The following is a 14,728-nucleotide window of genomic DNA, read 5'->3' as shown; positions in this document are numbered from 1 at the left end:
TAGCAATCAAGTCTAAATATCTTGTGCCTCGAACACAAAAACGGAACCAGTGGGAAAATACCAAAAAGATGCACTTTTATACACTTTACTTCCCGCACTAGGTTGCTTTTGACCACGTGAATCTTCCATTACTATTCAACTATCAGCAATGACTTCTTTATTTTTGAAGATTCCGGATGAACAAGATTTCTGATGCACATACATTTTTGGATGGCCTGCACGTTCGCACTATGTAGGGCAAGTGCGTTGTTTTGGGAGATTAATGTGATCATGAGTGCAGTCTTCTTTTGAGCACATGCACAAGTGTCCGCTCCCCTTCTGCCAGGGTGTGTACACTGATTGTGTAAGACGTATCAGCTGCATTTCATTCTGTTGTTCATGCCAATTGGTTGCATCACTGAGAGGCTCTGGTGTTTCAAGCTTGGTTCTGAACCTTTCTAGATGCTCCGTGTCAGTTTCTTTCACTTTTTGAAGGGTTTTTACCTATTGCTATTGATCAGGGGGGTACCTCAAGATCTGCACTATCCTGCTACCTCTTCACTATTTATATTGGTCCTTCTGCAAACCTTGTCCAAAACAAAAGTAAGAATTTGTACATGTATGCTAGCAATACCTATCTCATTCTTAACCTAAGAGAAGAGCTTCTCTGTTCTCCATGTTGAGCCATCTACACTATAAGCTGCGACTTATCTCTGTGCTAAGACATTTCAAAGAGGCCTTAACAATCTGTCTCTTTACAAAAGCTCTCTAAATTTTGCAGGTTCTTTCACCCTAATGCCCAGAAACTTTGTGACTTACTAGCGCTGTACAACAGAGTATTCATATCAGGCTTGTGTGAGATTAATTTAATCTGCACACGTTTTGGGTTCGCGATCAATTTTGGTTAAGACACCCTTTTAAATGATCATTTAGCTTTGGATAAAACAGAGCCCCTTGCTCTTCCTCAAGCCAGATGTTTCTGCTAATAAACAGACATGACTCTCATACTGTAATTTAAATAGCTCCTTGTCTGCTGAAAGAATGTTTCCGCCTGTCACATTTGGGTAAACATCTGTCCCAGAAATACCACAGAGTTATCTTGCCTCACTAAAGGGACAGCCCAAGCAGCTGTATCTTGCTAAATAAGCAATCAAAAGCACAACTCTAGACTGAGAATTAGGAAAGGAGTTTGGTCTACAAGAGCAATGCAATTCCACCTTTAAGAAAGATTTAAACATTAGCTATATGCCATGAAAACGGTCCAGTTGGCAGGTTGAGGAGTTAGATGTAGTGAAATGATCGTAGTTGTTGCCATTGTGCCACTTTATTGAGTATCTTGACCTGCTCCTGTTTTGTGAACCACACTTGGGAATCGCCCCTTCCCTGAAACTGATTCCTTGATTGACACTGTGCCAAGTGAATGCTGCTATCTCAGCCTTTAAATCTGCTAACCCACGTTGTACGAGCAACAATGCCTTCAACACATCATCTAAGGTGGCCATTTTCAGAACAAACCCACCACGAGGTATTAAGTGTGTGGGCTTCGTATAGTATTCCGTCAGACTCGCAATCGCAATGGAAACCGCGCCTTATCGGTTAAATGCTTGATAGGGTCCAACTGCAGGCACGTCGTACTCTGCTTTAGATTGCTTGCCGTCTCAGAGTAGCCAGTAGAGGGAAAAGATGGTTATAGAATGTCAGCGGGGAAGGGCTTCTGTAAAGACAAAGGAAAAGGTTTGATTAAATCTGGTTCATTACATAGACTCTCCTAACTCTTCCCTGTTAGTTAACAGTGAGGGGGGACACCTGTAAAGACACATGAAAATATGTTTAAGGAAGGGTCAATGGCGGTAGACACCTGTAAAGACAAAGAAAAGGATTGGATAAAATTGAGACATTACGTGACAATCCTGCAAGAGCTCCTATTTCTCCTAATTGGAGCAGCTCCTCCTTGCAGGATGGGCACTCAAAAAATATGCCAAAAACAATGATGTGACCCATGTCAGTGTCTTCATCAAACCCTGGGGATAGTAAAAATTAACCTGCAGAAAACATCCTATTTATTGACATTAGAGACAAGCCTTCTGAAAGACATAAAGGGTACACATACGCTCAACAACAAATTAAAAATGTCTACAGGGAGCTGTGCCATTCATAAATGTAATCGTCCAGACCCTGGCACATGGATAAAAACGCAAACTCCTGTTCTGCTCCTCCATTTTGAGAGGCCAGCATGTTTCATTGCCACCCTGCCTTAAGGCAAATTTACCAGGGCCAGAGGGCCTGGCAGACACCCATTTTGCACCACACCTAGAATCACCAAACAGAAAAGAACACAGGTCAGTTAGGTTTGGTCAAAAAATTGTATAAAATTACAGAAAATAGTTTGCCAAAAAAGTCTTTCATTACAAAATTAATATTTACCCAATGTCGACCAGGCGTGTACTTACCATAGGACAACAGGTAATAACATTTCCATGGATTACTAAGTTTGCTGCTGCCATCTGAAACATATTCCATTAAAAGAAATAGATCGGTCTTGTAAAAGACAACATGGGAATCAAAGAGTTCACCCTAAACCTATTGGCTAACTCAATCAAAAAGTAGCAACAAGCGGACATTATAGATTACACAGATAATCGACACCTCATATCACATGGCACAAAGGGCACTCACTGCTCCCAGATATGTAAGAGATATACACTATAAATTCCTACATAGAATTTATTACACCCCAGCCAGGCTGCAAAGATACCATCTACGAGAATCAGACAGGTCTGACAGATGTAAGGCCCCCCGAAGCGGATTTTCTGTATCTGGCTTGGGAATGCCCGAGGGTGAACAAATATTGGGGGGGGGAAGTGTTTGCAGCCCTGACAGAGATTGTAAATTCACAAGTTGAGCCTACCCCACTTATGGCTCTATTGGGCTACGTCAAACCGCTGCCAACGGTGCATCTTAAATATGTCTCTTTTGCGCTACTTATGGCTAAGAGCGTAGCCTGCCACTGGGGTAGAGGGCGGGTGCCCAAATTTAAGGAGTGGATTGATGACTTAGTTCATTGCCAGGAGGGTCTGACCATATATGCTGAACTGCTGCCGAGCGCATCACGTCCTAATGACATATGGGCCCCATTGACATGTTACCTATTGGCTCCCCCACAAGACTTTTAGCACGCTCAAGTAGGCAACACCATGCACTGGAGCACCCTGGGGATCGCGTGTTGACATGGGTCATTCTACCATGTTTGCGGGGTGAGATGGGGACCTGCTGTAATTTCTATAAATGCTGGAAATGTGAACTATGCATGTTGAATTGCCATATGAACAATCGCCTCTTACCTTTATGTTGTCACGTTGAAGGACGCTGATAAGCTGTAATCTAAACTCTAAAGCTATGTATCTTTTAGACTGCAGACATGACCAACTGTGTAGTGATATATGTATGATGATGCCATTACTGTTGGATGTATGAATATAAAAACCCAATAAAAAGAAGGAAAAAAAAGATATGTAAAAGATGGTATTTTACAATTATCTACAAGAGTACAGTGTTTAGAGTTCATGCAACGATCAAGAAATGGGCCGAGGAGAAAAAAACCTTTTCACCATATTCCCAACAAACTTCCTATTAAACAGTCATTGTCTCAATCAAAACAAGCACTCAGTCTAACTGCAGACGTGAAGCTCCGGTGAACCAGACTCTTCGTGCCACAGCAACTGCCAGCAGCACCTAGCAGCCCAAGATCTACACTTCGCGCTATAGCATCAACAGCCCTGGGAGAACGCCATTGCTAAGCTCCAGCAACGACTTTCCGCGCCGCCTCAAAAGTTCTTTGCAGCGATGACCGTTTGCAATGCACCGTCTGCTCTTTGCGTTTCTTCGGCGACCATTTGCGATGCTCTCCCTGCTCCTTCTCATGAGCTGGACTTTTGAAGGTAACTTTAAGTGGAACTAACCTGGTCCCTGTACAGGCCTCAAAAAATCTACTCACCCACTCGCTATGGCTTTTATCAGGTCGAACTATTTTTAAGACCTACTGGTTTATTCTCGCGGGTGAACTTGACTGGAAAGGTACAGCAGCCGCGGTCTGTGCAGGTGGGGCGGCGAGGAGGGGGATTTCAAGGGACGATGCAGAGGGCAAATTAATTATTTATTTAATTTTCCCTCTGCATCATCCCTGGAGATCCCCACCACTGTTTTACATGTGCGGACCGCGGCTGTGTTCTGGTCATTCAGAAAGTGAATGAGCAGTAAATATGCCTTTAAATCTTTACTTGACACATCTGTTTGTTCAAGGATTGAGATCAAATGGCATTTTATTTTTACAAATTGATGCTTATCTTGTTCTGGAAAATGGTGTTTACTTTTATTTCACTTAGTGCAGTTGGAGGATTTTGTAAAGTGAGCTGTCTGACAATTGTTAACCCCTTCCATGCGGCCGCGATTCCCCTGGTGTGCTGTAAACAACACGAACAGGGGCGGGCCGTGACGAACCCCAGCCGTCATCGGCACACGAGCACCGTAGTGCATGACGGCTGGGGTTCGTCATTAGCATGGAAGGGGTTAAAGCTGTAGGATGTTCGGTTTTCCTGCTAACACACAGCATTTAAGTAGTTTGTAAATAAATTCTACAACTATTTCAAAATATATCCGGAATTACGAAAGCCCACTCGTTTTTGTAATTCAGAAGTGTGATGCTATCAACGATTTAAATAAGAGCAAAACAAATCAGAACAATTTACTTAGTGATGTGCAAATGTCAAATATTTGCGAAATCTTGTTTTCCAAACATCAGTAAAACTGCACGTCACTTGCAAAGTTTGTGGCTAGTTCAATGGAAAATGTGCTGATTTGGAAATGAGTGTGCTGCCACTCATGCTTTAGTTACATATTTATTAAAATTTGTAGTTTTTAAACATGATATGAGAAACATTCTTGCCCCCGCCCTGATGGTAATGCTGTTAATGAACTTAGAGGCAAGTCAGGGGTCATGTGTATCCTATATGCAGCTACATTTGTATTCTGTACGGAACAAAAGTGTAATCTATTAAATCAAAATAAGTTTTTTTTGTACAGTACACATGCTGAACTTACATATTTAAAAGTGCTATCATATGGGATAAGGAAGGTAATGGCGGCTCAGTGAATAAAAATATTTGCATGGCATCACATAATTTGAAAACAGTGTATGGTCGAGCACTACAGTTAAGTTGAGTAGATTATTTAAGACACTAGACCTGCAGGCCTGCTATATTTGATCCACACTCCATTGCGGTCGGCCTGAACTTGTGACTTTGACCCAGTCTCGCACAATTTGATAGCTGCGAGTGGCTCTCTGCTTTTAGGCACTTAAGCTGATATTTTTTAAATTGTATTTCTCTGACTATTGATTAGACTTTTTTTGTTAGATACCAATTAATTTATTAAAATTAACTTTAATTTTCTCAATTGGCGTGGGAGTTTTCTTTTGTGTTTTCACTTTATTGCTTTTACTCTGCTGCATAAATACTTAAGACACATAATTGATGGACGGAATGCAGAGCAAATCAAAACATTCACGGCCAGTCAAGAGATCTGGGTTGAATCCATCATTCTTTTGCTCACCATGCCACCGCAGTTTAGACCTGGCTATATGCAAATCAGTCTTGACCCTGTGCCTCATGGGAACACTCCAGCCCGAACTGCTAAGCCAGGTCTTCCCTGGACCGGAAACAAGCATCATAGGACCGGTTTCGGGATTTCACCCCTCTTCAGCTAGGATAGCTTGATTCCAGTGCCACAGTGAGTCCAGGGCCCATGTCAGAGCATACCTAGCGCACTTAGGGCTAGAAAGCAAAAGACACACAATTGATGGGCGGAATGCAGAGCAAATCAAAACATTCACCCCCATTCAAGAGATCAGGGTTAAATCCATCATTCTTTTGCTCACCATGTCACCCCAGTTCGGGCTGGACTGTTCCCATTGGGCGCAGGGTCAAGACTGATTTGCATATGGCTGGGTCCAAACTGGAATGGCTTGGTGAGCAAAAAAAACGATGGATTTAGGCCCAGATCTCTGTGCTGGGGTGAATGTATGACATTGTTCTGCATTCTGTCCATTAATAGTTCTTTTTGCATTTGTCACCCCGAGTGGGACCGGTATGCTCAGGCGCGAGTCCCGTGCTCTCCATGCCACTGGAATCAAGCAATCCTGGCTGAAGAGGGGTAAAACCCCGAATCCGGTCCTAGGATGCTTGTTTCCAGTCCAGGGAGGACCTGGCCTGGCAGTACGGCTGGGCTGTTCCAATTGGGCGCAGGGTCAAGACTGATTTGCATATGGCTGGGTCCAAACTGGAATGGCATGGTGAGCAAAAAAACGATGGATTTAGGCCCAGATCTCAGTACTGGGGTGAATGTTTGACATTGTTCTGCATTCTGTCGATCAATAGTTCTTTTTGCATAGATACTTAAGACATTACATGTAAGTTAAGCTACCAGAGGGTTAAACACAGGTTAATTTAGTGAATTTGTGGTTCACCATGACGGTATGATGGCTATTGCTTGAACACGGGTCACCCCCTCTCAACCAACAACCCAGTTTCTCACAGGTTCATAATTAGCAGACCAGAGCTATGGCATTAGACAAAAAATTTCCAGTGCACCAACCAGGCATTTACCTTGTCCCCATAGCCAATTCAGACTTGCAGAGCTTTGTTTATTACGAAGTATTATGATGAAGGCTCTAGGTCTGACATATTTATAGCGAAAAGTGTATGTTAAAATTGATGGGCATTTAGGTGTGGATTGTTATAACTCTAAGCTAAAGCATACAGATGGATATTTTGATACATGGAATCTCACAGATTGCCGTAGGAGGCAAGGGACGTTGGCCATCTATTCTGACAAACCTTCGGGGTTTTACAGTGATGATTCTTATTAGGCCCTGTTGAGAAGGGTTGTATATTGTTTTGCTAGTTGTATTTTTCTACCTATTTGTAATGTTTTAACTGTATGCATGCTGGTTAGCAGTTTATGTGCATTTGAATAGACCAGTGTTTGGTAAAGTGTAAAGCCAGGCATAAAGGTGAAAGGCTTCATTCGTACTTCAGGAAAAGTCATGACAGAGTTCATAGGTTTGATCCGTTTATAATGAAGTTTTATGACAAAATCGATAAGCCTGACCTACTTATTGTGAAAATCGGTTGTTAAAGACAACGCATTTTAACCCCTTCCATGCTCATGACGAACCCCAGCCGTCATGCACTACGGTGCTCGTGTGCTGATGACGGCTGGGGTTCGTCACGGCCCGCCCCTGTTCGTGCTGTTTACAGCACACCAGGGGAATCGCGGCCGCATCGAAGGGGTTAAAGGATACATTGTTATTACACTTTTTTAGGTTTAAAGTATTTTATTGAAGCAGGGTAAGGAAGGAAACAACAAAATACATGAAAAAGAAAACCACAGGTGCCCTCATACTCAGTGCGTACGGTACATTAGATACATCAAAGCAATTCTATCGCCACATCGGCACCATCATGCTTGGAAACACAGCTCGCGCACCTGTGGGTGAAGACAAAAAAAGGGGGGGAAGGGAAGGAAAGGGAAAAAAGGAGAAAGAAAAAAGGGTGGGGAAAACAATCCTGCCCCATTTCCTACCCAGTCAACAACCCCCCCCAACTCCCACACCCCGTCCCCACCCCCTGTACTGTGCCATCAACCACTCGCTCTCCCCTCTCAGCAACCTATTGTTTGCCCCCGCTACCAGATGCCGGCTTAGACCAATCAAACAGGCGGGTCCGGCGGCGGTGTCAGCCGCAACAGTCTGAGATACCTAGGGCAGGTGATTTCTTTGAATTCAGAGTACAACAGAGTATGGAAAGGCGCCCACAGCTCCTCAAAACATCTACGTCCCCTGCCACCACTAAGGACAGCTTCTCCATGCCAAGGACATGCCACAATCTGTGCAGCCAGCCGACAACAGTGGGGAGCGTGGTGGAGCGCCAGTGTATGAGTATGTTTTGTACAGCTGACCCCAAAGCTATCGCTATTTGTCTACCCCTTTTAGATCTGAGAGGGTACATCAATCCATTCGGCAATCCCAATAGGACGTAGGCAGGGAATCGGGGCAACTCTATCCCAAAACATTTGTCAACCTCATTGAGGACCTCCTCCCAGTAAGAGGCCAAAAGGGGGCAGTCCCACAAGATATGAGTGAGCGTGCCATTCTGACCACAGTTACGCCAGCACGTCCCCGTGTGATAGGCAGAGTGGCGCGCCCGGTAGGAGATGTGGTCCCATTCAGTATGACTCAGCACTTGACCAAGCTCCCGCTCCCAGCGCTCCCTACCCGGGTTATGGATATGAAAGGGGGGGGGCTGCAGCATCTTGTACAAATCGGAGATAAGCTTAGCGTCCGACGTGCGAGTGATTAGCCAGCGCTCGTACCCCGTGATCTCCCGGTCTGCCGTTGCGCGCACTTGAGGTTGTAGCGCCCAGTGGCGCGCCTGCATATACCGCATGCGCTCCGTCTCGGGGAGGCCATAATCCCGACGTAGGTCCTGGAAGGGGACGACACCCTCTGGGCCATATATATGATACAAGGTGTGGCAGCGGGCCGCCCGCCAGTGATCGTAGGCGCCAGGCTCCATACCCGGGCCAAAGTCCGGATTGCCAATTAGCGGCGTGAAGGGAGAGGGAAAGGTAGTGAGTTCATGCCTAGTAGTCACTGAGTCCCACACCCGAAGCGGGACCGGCGTCACAAAGGAGGCGTAAAGGTTAGGGGGCCGATGGGCCCATCTCAGGAAAGGCACCTCCTGTAGCGTTCTGCCTGCTACCGCCTGGTCCTGAAACAGCCAGTGTTTATCCGACTCCCACCGGATCCACTCCACCAAATAGCGCAATTGGGCGGCCCGGAAATATTTCTGCAAGTCTGGTATCCCTAGTCCTCCAGACTCAGGCGCCAGCGTAGCTATGGTCCGTTTGATCCGAGGCCTATGGCCTTGCCACAGAAAACGTGCGATGGCCGATTGAGTCTCCGCGAGCCATCCTTTGGGGGGCTGTAGCGGGAGCGCCCTAAACAGGTAGACCACCTGAGGTAGAAGGGTCATCTTCACTGCGGCCACCCTGCCCAGCAGCGATAACGTGCCCTTATCCCACCGGGCCAATTCCTCTCTGATTTTCGTACTCAGAGCCGTGTAATTGGCCGTGACCATCGCGGGGAGTGAGGGTGCCAAGAGGATCCCCAGATACGGAAATCGGTCCCCCGACCAGCTCAAAGGGAAAAGCCTCTGCAGGTCAGCTCTGGTGGCGCTAGTCAGCGAGATATCGAGGGCAGCAGACTTCCCGAGGTTCACCTTGAAGCCCGCGACCGCGGCAAAGAGGTCCAGTTCCGCAATACATGCAGGCAGGGACCTCCGTGGGTCATCGAGCGTCAAAATGACGTCATCCGCGTAGAGGCTAAGCGCATGGTGAAACTCCCCCATCTTGACCCCTGTGATATCGGGGTTCTGTCGGACCCTTTGAGCAAACGGTTCCATATAAAGAGCGAAGAGCAGAGGGGACAGTGGGCATCCCTGTCGCGTACCACGTTCTATCGGAAAGTGTCGGGAGCTGCCCCCATTTACCCGGACCACCGCGGACGGAAACCGGTAGCAGTTGAAAATCAGGTGCCGGAACTTCTCGCCGACCCCAAACTTGCCCAGGACCTTCTCTAGATAGGGCCAATGCACCCTGTCAAACGCCTTTTCCGCGTCTATGGAGAGGAGCATGCGTTCCCCAGGAATCCTGGAGGCCTTCTCAAGAATATGAGTCACCCTCTTCGTGTTGTCCACTGTCTGCCTGCCTGGCACGAAGCCGGCCTGATCCGAGTCGACCATGCCCGGGAGATGAAGTGCCAGACGTGCTGCCAGTATGCTAGTGAAAACCTTCAGGTCCGTGTTCAGTAGCGAGATAGGGCGGTAGGACCCGCAGGCAGTCCGGTCCTTGCCCGGTTTCGGGATCACGGAGACCGTGGCCTGGAGAAATTCGGGAGGGATGGCACCCGGTTCCGAAAACGTATTGAAGAGGCGTGTCAACAGAGGCGCAAGTTCCTGACAGAAGGTCTTATAGAAAAGAGGGATGAAGCCATCCGGTCCTGGGGCTTTACCCGTCTTAAGCCGGGAGATCGCCGTAACCACCTCCTCGATCCGAATCTCCCGCTCCAGATACTGGGCCTGATCCGGCGTCAACGACGGGAGCGACACCGATTCCAGATAGTCCGCCTCCGCCCGGGCGGAGGGGGCCTCGCCAGTGTAGAGATCAGCGTAGAAGTTACGGAAAACGTCCGCGATCTGCTCGTCCTCCGTGACTGACCCTCCGGTAGGAGTAACCAGCTCTTTCACCCGGTGCTGCTGATGTTGCACCCTGAGCTTGTGCGCCAAGAGACGGCCGCACCTGTCTCCACCGGTGTAATACTTGTGCTTCAAGCGAAGCACCGCGTACTCCGCCCGGTCTGTGTCAAGAGCAGACAAGAGTTTCCTGGCGGCCTTCAGTTGCCTCAGACTCTGGGGGCGCCCGTTCTGTGATGTACCTGTTCCAGCTCCCGCACCTGCCGAGTAAGCTCGTCCCTCTTGAGCTGGCGGTCCTTGTTCTCCGCCGAGGAGATAGCGATAAATTCGCCCCGGAGCACAGCCTTCAGGGCAGCCCATTGCGTCGCGCGGGAGGTGTCGTCGTTGTCGTTTACCCGCTGGAAGTCCGTTATGGCCGCGCGGATCTGTTGCACCGTCGATCGCCTGTGCAGCAGCGTGTCCCGGAGACGCCAGACCCCTCTCGGACGAGCCACCGGGGGTAGACTGAAGGTACCTTCCACCGGCGCATGGTCGGAGAGAGGACCCCCATGTCGGCAGTCGAGGCTAGTGCGAACATCGGGCCCGACACTAGGAGATGATCCAGTCTCGCGTAGGACTTGTGCGCATGTCTCGCGTAGGACTTGTGCGCATGAGAGAAATAGGAATACGCGCGGGTCGCGGGGTGGAGGCGGCGCCACATATCGTGCATATCGAGCTCCTCCAGTCGGGTACGAACCGAGCCCGAAAGCTCTCCCAACTGGTGGCGCCGTTGCACAGACCTGTCCAGAGCCGCATCAAAGACCAAATTCAAATCTCCCCCTATCACTATGTGCCTGTCAGAGGTGGATGCCACGTCTTCCAATGCCCTGTGCAAAAATTGGTCCTGGTGGTCATTGGGGCCGTATATAGAGCCTACTGTCATCACCAAGCCCCCCACCTTGATCCTATATGCCAGAAGCCTCCCCTTCTGTTCCGCTACCTTCTGCAAAACCTCCCCTCTGAACCCCTTAGAGAACAAGAGCGCCACACCTGCCGTTTTAGAAGCACTGGAGGAAAAGAGCTGCGTGGGGAATTTGGGGGTACGCATTCTGGGACAATCCTTGGCCAGCAGATGGGTCTCCTGCAGTAGGCATATGTCAGCCTGAGAGTTCTCCAACAGAGACAGGACGGCCCGCCTTTTAACCGGGTTATTCAGCCCCTTCACATTCAGAGTAACAACTTTAAGAGCCATCAAGGAGGGGGACCCCAGAAACGCACATGAAGGTGGGCAAGGCCCAGCGGGCGAAACACAGAGGCCACCACAAAAAACCGCAGCACACAGCGAGAGCAAACATCCCTATGGCACAGTACAGTCCCCGAACCCCAAAACCCCCCCAACTAAGTGGACCCCCCCTTCCCCCGGAACTTCGCACGCCCAGCTCCACACTGCCCCCAACTCCCGTCCCCCCAACAAACCCCCCAACTCGAAACATTCCCCTGCAACTCCCCTTCCCACCCCCCGCTTCTCAAGCCATTCAAAAAAGTCATTGTCCCAGTCCGGTCCTTATCGAACAAGGCCGTGGAAAGTCAATTGAGTGGATGTCCAGCCACCACCACCAGCACCCCCGCCCCCCCTACCCCCTGAACCCTCGCACCTGCAGTGATGAAAGGCTAATGTAGACTCCCCCCGGAGTAAGTTCAGGCCGTCAAGGCCACATCACTGTTCGCCGTTGCTCTGGAGGCCTCCTGGATAGCGCTCGACATGTCCGCCCGAATCGTGGGCGAGTCAGGCCGCTCCAGTGGTGGGGAGCGCCTCTCCCCGATCTGCTGCCAGCCGTCTCGAGTGCTTCGCCTGCGGCGCGGCGCCGGGGTGTCTGCATCCGAAGCCGTGATTCCCAATACTGCGCAGACATCCTGGAGGGACCGGAGCTGGTGCAATGTCCCGTTCCACCGGAAGATCAAGCGGAAGGGGTGCCCCCAAGAATACTGCGTTTCATGCTCCCGAAGGAAGTCCGTGGCAATTTTAAAAGATTTCCTCTTCTGCAGCGTGACCGTGGATAAGTCTTGATAGAGAGCCACCGGGTGATCTCTGAAGCGGAAAGGCTGCTGCCTCCGCGCCTCGCGGAGAATCCGCTCCTTCAGGGGGAAGTCCGGCAGAAAGGCCAAAATGTCCGGGGGGGCGCCGAGGCTCTGCGAGGGCGGCCCACCCTGTGCGCCCTGTCGATACGGACTTGAAAGTCCTCTGACTCCCCCAAGATTGCGCGGAAGAGGGCCTCCAGGTAGGCGGTCACGTCGTCACCCTCCTCGTTGGACGGGACGCCCCGGACCCTAATATTGTTCCGCCTGGATCGGTTTTCGAGGTCTTCGGCATGGGCCTGTAGCTCAATCTGTTGCTCCCGCAGCCGCAAGACCTCCTGCTGCAGGTGGGTGATCTCTTCATCTCTGGAATGACCAGCCTCCTCCACAGTGTTAACTCGCTCCCCCAGGGAGTCCACTTCTCTCCGGACTTCCCGGACCTCTCTGGCCACCTCTTGCTTCAAAGTCTGAAAGTCCTCCCTCAAGGAGCTAAACAGCGACTCCAGGAACGATCGAGTCACTGGGGGCTCTCCGCCGTCAGCGCCTCTGAAATGGGCCGGGGAGCTCGGGTCGGCCTGGCTCCCCCCGCTGCGCAGGACACCACGTCCCAACATGTCCGGCAAAGTACGGTCGCCTCTCCTCTGACCCCTGGCATTCGACATCTTGGCGGGGCGGGAGTCGCCGAAGGCCGCAGCTTGGTGAAGAGGCGCCCAAGGTCCGGGCAGCCGAGCAGCGGAAGCCGGCCGGGCACTCAGTCGACGATCAGGAAGCACTGCTGCGCAGAGGCCCCGATCAAGGCAGGAGCGGCCGGTCCAAGGTTTCCAAAATGGCCGCCCATTACAGTCAGTGGAGCCAACGCCCAGGGAACGAGGCCTACCTTCGTCACGGATCCAAATGCGGCACACACAGTCGAAGGGCAGGCCTGCAGGGCGAGAGGCAACTAGGGCCGGCTCGCCTGGATGTGCAAATACTCCGGAGGCGCGACTCTACTCCGCCATGGCCAGGGGTGGGCCGGAGCAGCCACGTGGAGCAGGCGTTCTCGAGCCCTGGTCTTGCGTAGTAGTCGTAGGCCGGCTACGCCTCCGTCGCCTGTCTACGCTCGGCTCCGCTCTGCCGGCGAAGGCCGCCTCGGCACCCACTCGGTCGCTGCAGAGCAGGTACTCCGGCAGGCAACTCGCAGTCGCTGGAGCACGCCGCCGGGACCCCAAGCCTGAAGGTCTCGCGGCTCTCGGGCTTCCCACAAGTCGATCAGCGGGCTCCGTCTCAGTCGGTATCCGGGCGGAATCACCACCGTGGCGGAACACCTGTGGCTCGCCGACTGCTCTACACCACCACGGGGGTCACCAGGTGTGGTTACCGCTCGATCCGGGGGGGATCAGCGGATGTAAGCGGTGCAGGGTTTCCAGGGGCTCGGGAGCTCTCGGCAAGTGCGTCCTCTCAGCCCGCCATCTTGGCCACGCCCCAACTACACTTTTTTAAAGCATGTAGACAGGTATTTTTTTTTACATGGAACTTCACAAATTACTGTAGTAGGCAAGGGTTTTTGGAGTTGGTGATTCGCTCAAACAACATATGCACTACAGCATTCCTTATTTGGCTGTGTTGGACCTAGAGATGTCAGGTCACCTAGGGTAGCCTGGCCTAGGGTAAGACAGTCAGTCTCCAGAAGCACAAGTGCAAAGTTTGCACACCACCCAGCAGTAACTTAATGCAATTCCACTCAAAAATGACACTACACCAAACTTTGTGGAAAAATACGAGCTGCTTTATAAAAATAATACTTTGTGGGTTTGATGACTTTTTATGAGACTTCAATACATCACATATTTTCACATGTCATTATTACTTATCTTTCTTTAGTCAAAAAAAAAAAACTTTAACCATCACTTCGGGTTGAGCTTCTAAGGTTCTGATAGATTTTTCTTCACACACAAGCGCTAGCTCGAGTTTCTGTTATTAACAAGCACTTTTCATTGGTCTGTGTTACATACAATCAATTAACAAGCACTTTTCATTGGTCTGTGTTACATACAATCAAAAAGGTTTTAACATTCTACTGTTTCATGGGTTATGTTAGAAGATCTCCTTCCAAGGACTAGCTCTCAAAACTCCCATACAGCGCTGGAAATGCTAAGAAGTCAATCCTTCTCTGCCCTGCCTCTGTAAACCAGGGTTGATGCCTTGTCTGAATGGGTCAGTCCCCCACAGGCCCAAATCTGTATCTTGTATATAAGAGGAGATCTAGTCAGTGTGGACTCCGAGTTCTCCTAAAGGGACCCACTGAGAAAGTGGACAGGGCAAGGTCTTTTAGGCAGGGTTTTTCTAGTTCTCAGCTCTCTGACAACCCGGTGCGTTTCTTTCATGGACTGTCCCCTGTTGCTGGATGG

At 50.0% G+C, this 14,728-nt stretch overlaps 1 protein-coding gene across 3 annotated transcripts in view; it reads left to right on the top strand.

Moving 5' to 3' along the window:
• The window catches only part of ESCO2 (establishment of sister chromatid cohesion N-acetyltransferase 2), a 224,337-nt gene that overhangs the window by 82,670 nt on the left and 126,939 nt on the right, over nucleotides 1-14,728 (top strand). The gene's annotated exons all lie outside the window — the stretch shown is intronic.

Source organism: Lissotriton vulgaris, chromosome 6, assembly GCF_964263255.1.
Source record: "Lissotriton vulgaris chromosome 6, aLisVul1.2, whole genome shotgun sequence".
In the NCBI taxonomy this organism is placed as follows: domain Eukaryota; kingdom Metazoa; phylum Chordata; class Amphibia; order Caudata; family Salamandridae; genus Lissotriton; species Lissotriton vulgaris.
The sequence above is the reverse complement of the archived record's forward strand: the minus strand, read 5'-3'. Positions and strand labels throughout refer to the sequence as shown.